The sequence below is a fragment of the Nycticebus coucang genome, chromosome 20 (genome assembly GCF_027406575.1).
Source record: "Nycticebus coucang isolate mNycCou1 chromosome 20, mNycCou1.pri, whole genome shotgun sequence".
NCBI lineage: Eukaryota > Metazoa > Chordata > Mammalia > Primates > Lorisidae > Nycticebus > Nycticebus coucang.
In genome coordinates, this window is record NC_069799.1 from 99,761 (window position 1) to 113,348 (window position 13,588).

General features: G+C 52.1%; 1 pseudogene; it reads left to right on the forward strand.

The window, feature by feature from the left end:
• Positions 1–12,517, forward strand: part of LOC128573082 (kinesin-like protein KIF11) — a 54,039-nt pseudogene extending 41,522 nt beyond the window's left edge.
• Positions 12,518–13,588: the final 1,071 nt, after the last annotated feature.

Below are 13,588 nucleotides of genomic sequence, written 5' to 3' on the forward strand. Positions count from 1 at the left end.
ATGTGTGGGGTGTGGCCTACCCCCTGGCCACAACTACCACACCCACGTGGGATGAGGGGTGTGGCTTTCCCCCCAGCCACCACCACCACCACGGCCCCCACCCCTCCCACCAGATGTGTGGGGTGTGGCTTACCCCGGGCCACCACCACACCCACCCAGGGCAGTTTCACCTGCCCCATGGTTACCACCAGCACCACCACCACACCTCCCACCCGGATAGGGGGTGGCGCCTACCCAACGACCACCACCACAAACACCACTCCCCCAGCACCCTACCCGGGCTGGGGGATTGGCCCTAGCTCCAAGTCCCCACCACCACCATGACCACCACCCCCATACCTCCTACCAGGTGTGTGGGGTGGGATTTACCCCCCGGCCACCACCACCAGCACAACACCCACCAGCACTACCCCCTCCCGCCGACCATGGGTTGGGCGTAGGGCCTAGCACCCAGTCACAACCAACAGCCCAACCCCCACCCCCACCCTCCCACCAGGTGTGTGGAGTGGAGACTACACCCTGGCCACCACCACCACATGCACCCAGGCTGAGGGCTCGTGCTTCACCCCCAGCCACCAACACCACCACCAACTCCCACCTGGTGTCGGGGGTGCAGTCTATCCCCCGGCCACCACCACCACCAAAACCCTCACCCCCTCACTGGGTTTGGGGAGGAAGCCTACCCCATGGCCACCACCATCACCAATACCACTATCACCCCCAAATGGGGTGAGGGGTGGGGCTTATCCCACGGCCACCATCACCATCACCATCACCACAAGCATTCCCCCCACCAATGCACCCAGGTTGGGTGGTGGGGCCTAGCACCCAGTCACCACCCCCAGCGTGACCATCACCCCCACCCCTCCCACCAGGTGTGTGTGTTATTGCCTACCCACTGGCTACCACCACCACCACTCCCCCCACCATCCCACCCAGGTTGGGGGGTGGAGCCTAGCACTCGGTCACCACCACTAGCATGACCACCACACCAAACCCTCCCACCAGGTATATGGGTTGAGGCCTACCCACTGGCCACCACCATCACACCTACCCTCCCCACCCAGGTTGGGGGGTGGGGCCTGCCTCTAGCCACCATCACCACCACCACCACAACCACCACTCCACTCAGCCCCCTACCCAGGGTGGTGTGTGTGGCCTAGAACCCTGTCACTACCAACTCCCTGACCACTACCCCCACCACCCCCACCAGATGTATGGGTTAAGGCCTACAACCTGGCCACTACCACCACACACACCCTGGGTGAGAGGTGGGGCTTACCCAGCAGCCACCAACACCATCATCCCCCCCACATGGGGTGAGCAAAGGGACTTACCCCACGACAATCACCACCACCCACCGGCTACCACCCAGACACTACCACCAACACCACGCCCACACTGGGTGAGAGGTGGGACTTACCGCCCTGCCAACACCACCACCACAACCCCCACCCCCTGACCCGGGTTTGGGGGTGGGTCAGACCCCCTGGCCAGCACCAATATCACCACCACCACTGCTACCCTCCCCACATGGCCAAAACCCCAACCATACACCCTGCACCCCGGTGGGGAGTGAGACCTACCCAAAGGCCACCACCACCACCACCACCACCATCACTCCTCCCACCAACCCAGTGTGGGAAGTGGAGGCTAACCCCCAGCCACCACCACAACCACCACAACCGCAATGCCCACCCCCTCACCCCCTCACCAATGTTTGTGGATGGGCATTATCCCATGGCCACCACCATCACCAACACAACTATCACCTCCACACCAGGTGAGGGGTAAGTCTTAACCACCGGCCAACACCACCACCACCACCACCAATACCACCCTCACCTGGGATGGAGGGTAGGCCCTAACCCCCCCACCCTCACCCCCTCCCCCTCACCTGGGTTTGGTGGGGGAGCCTAATCCCCACCACCACCATCACCGACACCAATATCCTCCCAACACGGCATGAACTGTAGGGCTTAACCCACGGCCACCACCAATGCTACCACCACCACTCTCCCCATCAAGCCCCTTGGATTGGGGGGCCCCAGCACCCAGTCACCACAACACCTACAAGCATCCCCACCTCTCCCATAGGTGTGTGGGGTGGGGCCTACCCCCTTTCCACCACCAGCAGCACCACCACCTCGACCCACCCCCAAGGGATGAGGAGAGGGGCTTACCCCATGGCCACCACCTCCAGCATCATCACCACCACGCCCCCAAACCCAGTGTGGGGTGGGGCCTACCCCATGGCCAACTCCACCACCACCACCACAGCCCCCCTCCACAACCAGGGTTGTGGGTGGGGACTGACTCAAGCCACCACCACCATGTACCCCACCAAGGTGGTGGGTGGGGACAACCCCCCGGCCAACACCACAACCACCAGCACACCCATCCTCCCCACGTGGGGTGAGGAGTGGGGCTTACCACATGGCCACCAGCAGCACCACCACCACCACTCCCCCTGCCACCCCAAACAGGTTGGGGGTGGGGCCTAGCATCCAGTCACCACTACCACCACCCCTAGCCCTCTCACCAGGTGTGTGGGTTGTGGCCTACCCCATGGTCTCCACCACCACCACCGCCACCACCACCACCACCACCACACTCCCCACCTGGGGTAAGGGGTGCAGCTTACCCCATAGCCACAACCACCACTACCACCATCACTCTTCCTACCACCCAACTTGGTTTTGGGGTTGGGGCCTGTCCCCCAGCCGCCACCACCACCACCACCACCACCACCCCAATACCTACCCTCTCACTTGGGTTTCTGGTTGGGGCCTAAACCCTTACCACCACTACCACCATTACCACCACCACCATTACACCCATCCTCCTCACCTGGGGTGGAGGTGGGGACTTCCCCCCCAGCCAACACCACCACCACCACCACCACCCAGGTAGGGGGTGTAGACTACCCCACAGCCACCTCTACCACCACCACCACCACAACCCCTATCCCCTCACCTGAGTTGTGGAGTAGGTCCTTCCCCCCACACCACCATCACCCCACATGGGGTGAGGGGTGGGGTTTACCCCATGGCCACCAACAACACCACCACCATGCCTCCCATCCAGGTGTGCAGTGGGTTCTACCCCACAGCCACCACCACCACCACCACCATAACAACCAGCACTCCCCCCACCCGGGTTGGGTGTGGGACCTAGCACCAGGTCACCACCACCAACACGACTACCACCCTGACCCCTCCAAGCAGGTCTGTGGGGTATGGCCTACCCCCTGGCCACCACCACCACCACAGCCACCCTCCCCACCTGGGGTACGGGGTGGGGCCTGTCCCCCTGCCAACACCACCACCACAACCACCACCCCTACCACCCCGCAGCACCACGACCAGGGGTGGGGGGCGAGGCCTAATCCCCACACACCACCACCACCACCACCACACCCACCCTCCCCACATGGGGTGGGGGGTATGGCCTCCCTCTGACCAACACCACATCTCCACACCTCCCTCCCATATAGGGTGTGGGTCCTAATTGCTGGTCATCTCCCCCACAACTACCACTCCCCTCACCCAGGTGGGTGGGGGTTCTACCCCATGGCCACCACCACTACCACGACCACTCAGTGTCGGGGTTGGGACCTAACCCCCAGCCACCACCACCACCACAACCACACCCCCTCATCTGGATTTGGGGGTGGGGCCTAACCCCTGCCACCACTACCACTCCCACCACCACACCCACCCTCCCCACCCAGCATGAGGGGTGGGGCTTACCCCACAGCCACCACCCCTACCACCAATGAAACACCCACCCTCCCCAACCAGGTGAGTGTGTGGGTCCTGCCACCTGGCCACAACCACAACCACCCACACACGGGGTGAGGGCAGTGCTTACGCAACTGCCACCACCACCACTCACCCCCACTACCACTACTGGGTTGGGGGGTGGGGCCTAGTCGCCACCACCACCATGACCACCACACCCACCCCTCCCATCAGGTGTATGGGGAGGGGTCTACACACTGGCCACCATCACCATCACCACCACAACTTCCCTCCCTAACCAGAGGGGGAAGTGGGGCCTGCCCCCTGGCCACCACTACCACCCTCACCCCTCCCACCAGGTGTGTGCATTGGGGCCTAAACCCTGGCCACCACCACCACACCCAACCAGGGTGGGGGTGGGGACAACCCCCTGGCCACCACCACCACCAGTACTACAACCCCCAACCCCTCACCGGGTTTGGGGCAGGGATCTATTTCCTGGCCATGAAGAATACCACCACCACTACCACCCACACCTGACTTCCCATTGTCACCCCCAACCCCTCACCCAGGTTTGGGGGAGGGGTCTACCTCCTGGCCACCAAGAATACCACCACCACTATCACCCACACCTGACTTCCCATTGTCTGGAGTGGAGCCTACCCCCTGGCCGCCACCACCACACCAACCCTCCTCACCCAGGGTAGGACTTGCCCCCCAGCCACCACCACAACCACCACTACCACAACTAGCACCACCTCACCCAGATTTGGGGGTTGGGCTTAACCACCGGCCACCACCACCACCACCAGCACCACCAGCACCACCAGCACCACCAGCACCACCACTACCACCATCTCACCCAGGTTTGGGGCTGGGACCTAAACCTCTACCACCACCTCAACCCCAACCCCCTCACCTAGGTTTGGGGGTGGGTCCTACTCCCAAGCCACCACCATTACTGACACCACTATCACCCCCATACAAGTTCAGGGCTGGGGCTTACCCCACACCACCCACCACCAATGCCACTCCCCCCACCATCTTACCAGGGATGGAGTGTGAGGCATAGCACCCAGTAACCACCACAGCAACGACCTCCACCTCCATCCCCATCCCTCCCACTGGGTGTATGGGGTCAGCCTTACACCAATGCTGCCACAACCACGACCACTATTGAAACACCCACCCTCCTCAACCAGGTGGTGTGTGGGTCTTGCCCTCTGCCACAACCACCACCACCACCCACACATGGGGTGAGGGTGTGGCTTACACAACTGCCTCCACCACCACCACTACCACTACCACCACTACCACCACTCACCCCACCATCCCTACCGGGTTAGGGGATGGGGCCTAGTCACCACCACCATGACCACCATACCCACCCCTTTGACCAGGTGTGTGCAGTGAGACCTATCCCCTAACCACTACCACCGCACCCACCCAGGGTGGTGGGTGGGGCCAAACCCCAGCCACCACCACCAAAAGCACCACAATGCCCAACCCCTCACCTGGGTTAGGGGAGGAGTCTATTCCCTGGCCACAAAGATCACCAACACCATTATCACCCACACCTGCCTTCTCATTTGTGGGTATTGGGGCCTACCCTCTGGCCACCCCCACCCCCACCACCATACCAACCCTCTTCACCACGGGTGGGGAATGGGGCTTGTCTCCAAGCCACCACCACCACCCCTACTACAACCTCACCTGGGTTTGGGGGTTGGGCTTACCCCCTGGCCACCACCAGCTCACCCCAGTTTGGGGGTTGGGCCTACCCCCTGCCCCCCCCACCACCACAGCCACCCTCTGCTCCTGGCTTGGGGGATGGGTCCAGCACCCTGGCCACCATGACCACCACCACCACTCCTCCCTCACCTGCCCCACCTGGGCTGGGGCCTCGCATCTGGTCACCACCACCACCACAACCACCACCCCACCCATCCCACCAGGTGTGTGGGTTGGGGCCTACCCATTGGCTATCAACATCAACATCAACACCACCACAACCACCACCATCCCCTCCCTACTTGAGTAGGTGGTTGGCCCTGCCCCCTGGCCAACACCCCCACCACCACCCCCTCAAACCAAGGTGGGGGGTGGGGCCTAACCCCCAGACACCATGACCACCACCCCAAGGCCCTCAGCTGGCATTTGTAGCTGGGCCTAACCCCTGGCCACCACCACCACCACACCCACCCTCCACACCCAGGGTAGGTGGTGGGGCCTGCCCTGTGCCCACCACCACCTGCACCAACACCACCACCCCAAAATGGGATGAGAGATTGGACTTACCCCAAGGCCACCACCACTACCAGTACCACGACCACCTCCACCACTCCACCCATGCTGGGGACTGGGTCCTAGAAACGGTTTACCACCACCGCGACCACTATTCCCACACCTCCCACCATGTGTGTGGGGTGGGGCCTACCCGTGGCCACCACTGCCACTGTCCCCACACTCAACACCACCACCACCACCACTACTACAAACCCCAAACACTCACCAAGGTTTCAGGGTGGGGCCTATGCCCTGGACACCACCACCACCACCCACCACACCCACCCGCCCCACCTGGGGGGGTTTGGGGCCTGCCCCCTGGCCATCAGCACCACCTCTATGCCCCCAACCTGGGTGGGAGGTGGGGCCTACCCCACAGCCACCAATACCACTACTACTTCCACAACCCCCACACCCTCACCCACCTTTGGGTGTGGGGCCTACCGAGAGCCACCACTATCACCCTTACATGGGGTGATGGGTGACCACCACCACCACCACCACCACTACCCCCACTAAGGGTTTGGGGTGGGGCCTACCTGTGGGCCACAACCACCACAAACCCCACTCCCTCACCAGGGTTTGGGGTGGGGCCTACCCCCTTGATACCACCAACACACCAACCCTCCCCATCCTGTGTGGTAGGTTGTATCTGCCCACCTGTCACCACCACCACAACCACCACTCCCTCCACCCTCCTCCTGTGGTACGGGTGGGGCATAACCCCCGATCACAAACCACCGCTACCACCACCACAACCCCCACTCCCTAACCCACCTTTGGTTGTGGGGCCTACCCCCAGGAATAACCACCACTGCCACCACCCCACTGGAGTTGGGGGTTGGGGCTTAGCACCCAGTCACACCACTACAACCATCACCACCATCACCACCCCTCCCACCAGCTGTGTGCAGTGGGGCCTACCCCTGACCACCACCATGGCACCCACCCAGGGTGGGGCCAAACCCCCAGCAGGCACCACAACCACCACCACCACCACTTCCCCAACCCAGGGCTTGGGGTGGGGCCTGTGGGCCACCACCACCAGAAAATCCACTTCCTCACCAGGGTTTACCAGACTCTGTAATTGAGGTTGCAATTCACTCATTTTGCGAGTACAAGACACGATTGTAAGAGAGACTTTACCTAACAAATGCAATCAATGTAACGTGGTTTCCTGTACCCTCAATGAATCCCTAACAATTAAAAAAAAAAAAACTTTGAAAATAAAAAAGAATATAGAAAAGATATGGATGAGCTTAAAGAAATGAAGGAATCTAAACTCACTCAGAAATGTTTGATCAAATTCCAACTTCCACAGTGGTGAAAGGATTAAAAATGTCCACTGGACTTTTGAAAAACTCAGTACCCAAATTCTGCAAGGCTTATCAATATTCTCAATTAATGTGAATGGTTTAAATTGTCCTCTAAACAGGCACAAGTTACTGACTGGATACAAAAACTCAGGCCAGATATCTGCTGCATAGAAGAATCTCATCTTACCTTAAAAGATAAATATACACTCAGGGTGAAGGGATGGTCGTCTATAATTCAGGCAAATTGAAATCAGAAAAAAGCGGGGTTGTAATTTTATTCACAGATACCATAGGCTTTAAACCAACAAAAGTAAGGAAAGATAAGAATGGTCACTTCATATTTGTTAAGGGTAACACTCAACATCATCAGATTTCAATTATTAATATGTATGCACCCAAGAAGAATGCTCCTCAATTTACAAAAGAGACTCTAACAGCTTGATTTCCTCCAGCACCATAATAGTTGGAGATTTTAACTATTTAACAGTTTGGCTGTGTTGAATCGATCCTCCAATAAGAAACTCAGCAAAGAAATTTTAGAGTTAAACTTAACCATTTGACAACCGGATTTAACAGACATCTACAGAACATTTCATTCTAACAAAATTGAATGCACATTCTTTTCGTCATCCCATGGAACATCCTCCAAAATTGATCACATCTTAGGTCACAAGTCTAACCTCAGCAAATTTTAAAGAATACAAATTATTCCTTGCATCTTTTCGGACTATTATAGAATAAAAGTTGAACTCAGTAACAACAGCAATCTACATACTCATATAAAAACATGGAAACTAAATAACCTTATGCGAACAATAGCTGGGTTATAGACGAGATTAAGAAGGAAATTAAAATTTTTGGAACAAACATGACAATGAAGACACAAATTACCACAACCTCTGTGATACTGCAAAGGCAGTCCTAAGAGGGAAATTTATAGCACTGCAATCCTTCCTCAAGAGAACGGAAAGAGGGGAAGGAGCAAGATGGCGGCCGAGTAACAGCTTCTTTGCAACTGGGCCTGGTGAGACTGAGGAGAGAAGACTCCAGACATTTCTGGTTGGTGGGATCTGCCCAGAAACACCCCCTTTCAGGACACAGGGAGTCAGTGAGAGACTTCTGGACCGCATGAGGAGAACAAGGGCAGTGGAGAACTGGCAAGTGGTTGCATGTGTTCATTTGGTCTTATCCACCCAGCAGCTGTAAGTACAGTGGCAGTAAGATTGCAAACTGGAAAGGCCTTACCTGTGAGCTGGTTTTGTTTTCTGTTTTTTTTTTTTTTTTTTCTTTTTTTAGGACTTGGCACTCAGTTGTATCATCTTGGGAGAACTTGGGCAAGATTGCAGAGGACTTTATCATTGTTTTAGGTCCCCAGACTGAGCGATGAGCCAGCCAGAGCTAATACTGTTTGGCTATGGGCCGCGCAGAGCCATTGTGGGAGAACTTCACCGACAAGCTCTTCCCTCAGGGTCACAGAGCAAGGATCGGGCAGGAAACCTTAGGTGAGTAATCTAATGACTGAGCAGCCTAAAGGAGGGGACTAAAACGCCTTACAGCCTTGGCCCTCAGGGGCATAGAGTGAGACCCATTTGACACACTGGGTAAGTGGACAGCCACTTCAGGAGTGATCCCAGCGACAAGTGCTTTCCTGGGAAAGCTTTTGCTTAGCCCAGGTTAAGCAGTTTAAAGCAGGCTGAGGAGAGGTTTATGCTCTCCACCCTGCAAGTTTGAGAAATCAGCAGTGGCCTCCAGTCTCCCTCTCATATAGCCGTGTCAGCATTGTGATTGACATCTCATACCCCAGAAGATCACCTGTTGCCCAGATAATATTCAGCAAGATATATATACTGCTTTGTTTATGTTTATGTGTTTTTTTAATTTCAACATTTTCCCTCTAGATTTTTCCCATTCATTTTTCTTTCTTCATTTTTCTAGTTTAAATATAATTTTCCATTGTTGCCTTCTTTACCAATTAGAACTTCCTTTTTGCTAGTGTTTCTACCCGTATTATTTGGTTTTCCCCCCAATTTTATCCCATAAAATTTTCTGTTTGCTTGTTATGGTTTGATTTGTAGCATTTTTGTCTTTCCGGTCTACTTGCTGGAGGTGGGTTGCTGTGTCCAGTCTAGCAAAGAGCTGCTGACTTCAAGGGAACTACCAAACCCAGCACCCCCTGAGGTTGGAGGGTTTTAAGGTTTGTTCAAAGTACCCTACTGTACACCTATACTGCTCCTGTCTCCCTCTTTCTGTGCCTCTCTTATTTTGTCAATATTCCCTTTTACTCAACCCCTTCTTTTTCTCCTGTCTTTTTTTTTCTTCTCTTTTTTCCCTTCTTGGTCTTCAATCTTCTCATCCTTCTGGTCCTGAAAGCCACAGTGCAAACCCCCCAGGCCTCACTTTTCCCATGTGAAGAAATTGACATGGACATTCAAACAGCCTTCCAGGCCTGCTTAGTGGATATACTGATCAAATGTCTGTCAGGGGGACTGAGAAAGACCAAAAGGCTAAAGCCAGGCTAGAAGGCCATGGGCTTGGGCTGAGTTCTTGCACTGGGGCCAGAAGATCACACCACAGTGGAGTCTCTCAACTAACGTCCCTCACCTGCAGCCTAAACTGACTTGTTTGTCTGCCCTTCCGAGAAATCGGGACATTACCAAAAGTTCAGCCCTTGTCCTCCAGGCTACCACATCACGATTAAGAAGTCAAGTGGTTTGAGTAGAAGGAAAGAGGACCTTAGGAATTAATTTCTTCATTTGAGGAGGATGGAGACCACTGTCTAAATGCCATCATTGTCCACATAAGCAGGAAGATAGAGCTTTCAAAGGGAGAGCTTAACAGTTCCAGGCTGTTGACATTTGACTATACAATTAATAATTTGTATCATCCTGAGGAAGGAGAAATAAATACATAAATCTTATACTTCTTAATGATCCTGAGAAAGCAGGAGGCAGCTTCAGAAAAACTCCTCCTCCAAAGATAAGAAGAAACTTTATACTGAGCTAAAATAATCTTAGAAAAAAACTATGGAACAACAGCACCTTGGTTTCTTGAGAATTACAATCATTAACTCTTTGTACCCTTTGTTGTAACTGTAACTATGAAGCTGATACTGAGCTGCATAAAAAAGTCATGAGTTGGAGACTAGCCTGAGCCAGAGCCAGACCACATGTCTAAAGTTAAAGCCAGGCGTTGTGGTGGGCACCCATAGTCCCAACTACTTGGGAGGCTGAGGCAAGCGAATCACTCGAGCCCAAGAGTTGGAGGTTGCTATGAGCTGTGATACCATGACACTTTACTGAGGGTCATAAAGTGAGACTCTGTTTAAATAAATAAATAAATAGAAAAAAATAGTTTGAAAGAACTTTTTCCCTGGAACTCATCATTTTATGCCCTGAGGCACCTGAGTTCACCCCAGCAGTTAAAGGTTCCTTCCTCTATACTGTTGGTGTAAGTGTCTGCCAGATTTAATTCACCATTTTTTCCATCAACAACAATACCATCTCCATGAGCTATAACCCCGTGACCTCCACCCCCCAGAGAGGCCCAGACCTTTGCCCACCTGGCCTCCATGCAGACAGTTCAGATGAGCACTTCAGCTGCTGTGAGCTATAAGTACACGACACTCTACCAAAGACGACAATGTGAGACTCTGCCTCAGAAAAGAAAAAGAAAAAAATAACAAGAAAATAAATATATACGATGAATCATAAACAAAGTCTGTTAAGAAAAAGACATACATATATTATCTGTGATATACATATGCCTAACACTTTGATTGAACCTTACATTGACTTAAAGTGTATATATAGAGTTACACATTCTTACCTAACAATCTAAAACATAGATAAACCAGATACACAATAAACTGATGTCAAGGAAACCGACCTAACAAGAATCACAATAATAAGGAGTTATAAAACAAGAATATTAGAAACTTTAGCCCGTGAATTCTGTATGGAAATTAATATAACACTAAAAAAGAATGTTTTTCTAGATAAGTAGAAGGTTCAACTATGACCTATGATCCCTATGTATCTATAGAGAGCAGATATTTTCAATCACTGGCACATGGTGTATGAAAATACAATTTCACAGAAAATACATTATAATCAATAATAAAAGCCTCAGGTAAGAATATTTTAATGCATAGCACTTAAAAGGCTTTAAAAATAATAGGTTTTGCCTGGATGCTGTGGCTCATGCCTGTAATCTCAGCACTCTGGGAGGATGAGGTGAGTGGACTGACTGACCTCAGGAGCTCAAGATCAGCCAGAGACAGAGTGAGACCCCAATCTCTACAAATGGCCAGGCATTGTGGAGGGCACCTTTAGTCCCAGCTACTTGGGAGGCTGACGCAAGAGAATCACTTGAGCCCAAGAGTTTTACATTGCTGTGAGCTATGACACTACTGCACTCTACTGTGAGTGACAAAGGGAGACTGTCTCAAAAAAAAAGAAAAGAAAAGAAAATAGAAAAACCACAAAGTAGCTGGGACTACAGGCATGTATCCATTGAGACTTTTCACTCTCCAGAAGATGCTCTGGTGAACATATGGCCCCTCTCACCCCCACTAAATTACTCAGTGAACACCCAGCTATTTACATACACTTGGAAAAAGAAATTCCTCCTTGAATTCACAGAGCTTGAGCTAGAACTAAGGACACAGTAATACATGTAAATATGATGAAAGTGCTGTTTGTTAAACATTTTCTTAACTATGACATTTTATAATTAAATATCTGTAACTACTGTATTTTATCTAATCCTGAGCAATATTCTCTTCTTGATTCTAGAAATATTTGATGATGCAGAAACAGTAGAAATATCCAGTGATGTATTTCAAATCAAGAATGGAACCTCTGCTTGTTGTCAACAGATCAGTTTTGTATCTTTTTCATTTCGGGGTACACCGTGTCTCTCCTATGACTTATTTTAAGAAACAGAGAATACAATGCGGGGGATTGGGGTTTAGTTTTTCAGATAAACTACTTCAACTTCGATGACACTTTTGCACATGTGAAAGCCCACTTGCCTGCAGAGCAGCAGTTGGACCTCACAGTGTGGATCGTGCCTTCACTGGGAAGGTTCTGTGACGCCCATCACCGTGGTGACGTGAGAGTATATATCTTGGCCCCTCCTGCTGCCACTTGCCATTCAATATGGGAAACCTGAAAAGCCGATTCAAAGGTATGTTCATACTGACCTGTGGGATGCTCTGCTCTTTCACAGTGACTAGTCAGAGTATTTCTCACAATATTTTACTTACAAAATTATCCTCTGCATTTTCCCATGGGTGGTTATAGTGTGTTTCTGGTTTTGTTTGATTCCCCAATTTATAGTTGATACTCCTGTCAAGCAGGTTGCCCTAAAGTTTATCTCCTCCTTTCAAAAATAGATTCTTTTTTCTTATATCCTGTGATCCTCAAACATTGCTCAATTAGATGGCCCCTAAATTGGAAAATATGGGAACATCTATTTCCATGTCATTTTAACTTAACTGAGTACCTGCTAAAACCATTCATTTCAAAAATTTGGAGGAAATCCAGAAGGCAGGAGATGACTTTGTGGGTTTTTACATGTTAAACTCTATGTTTCACACGTCTTTTCTTTTTCCTGAAATGTGTGCTGAGTTCAGTCAACTTTTGGCATGTCATTTCTGTTCATATGTAAATTTAGAAAAACAACAAATCTCAGTGTGTGCTCCCTGGTGTCACTATATAAAACAAAACACGCATTGACTTTAATTCTATTGAGGCTGTTCAGATAAGTAGACAAGGAGGCTACTAGTTTATCTCAATAAACTACCAAACCACCAGCCCAGATGGCTACTCTTCCAGTGAATTCTCCCTACCTGCTTACTCGGGTTTAATGAGTGGTAGGAAAGGTTATTGTTTGTGAAAACATTATGAGGCAGCTTTTCACAATGTCCTACAGTCTGAGCACACTTGGGGGACAAGCAGACACTGGTCATTCAGTGTGGTCACATGAGGGGCAGCTCACAGCATGACAGTACTGGGGGAGAAAGGCCACAGATGTGATGCCAAGACCCTCAGAGGATTTCCTTCAGAGGAAACAGGACCACATTAGGGACGGAAGATGTGTATGGTAGAGGAGAGAGGATGTGTCGTGATCAGGGCATGGCACCTCCTTATCCAGGAATGTCCTCCGGGGCATCAACTTGGATTCCCCTTGAACAATGGGTAGGAATGTTGGAGAAAGAGTCAGGGGAGCTCTTGAATCAGG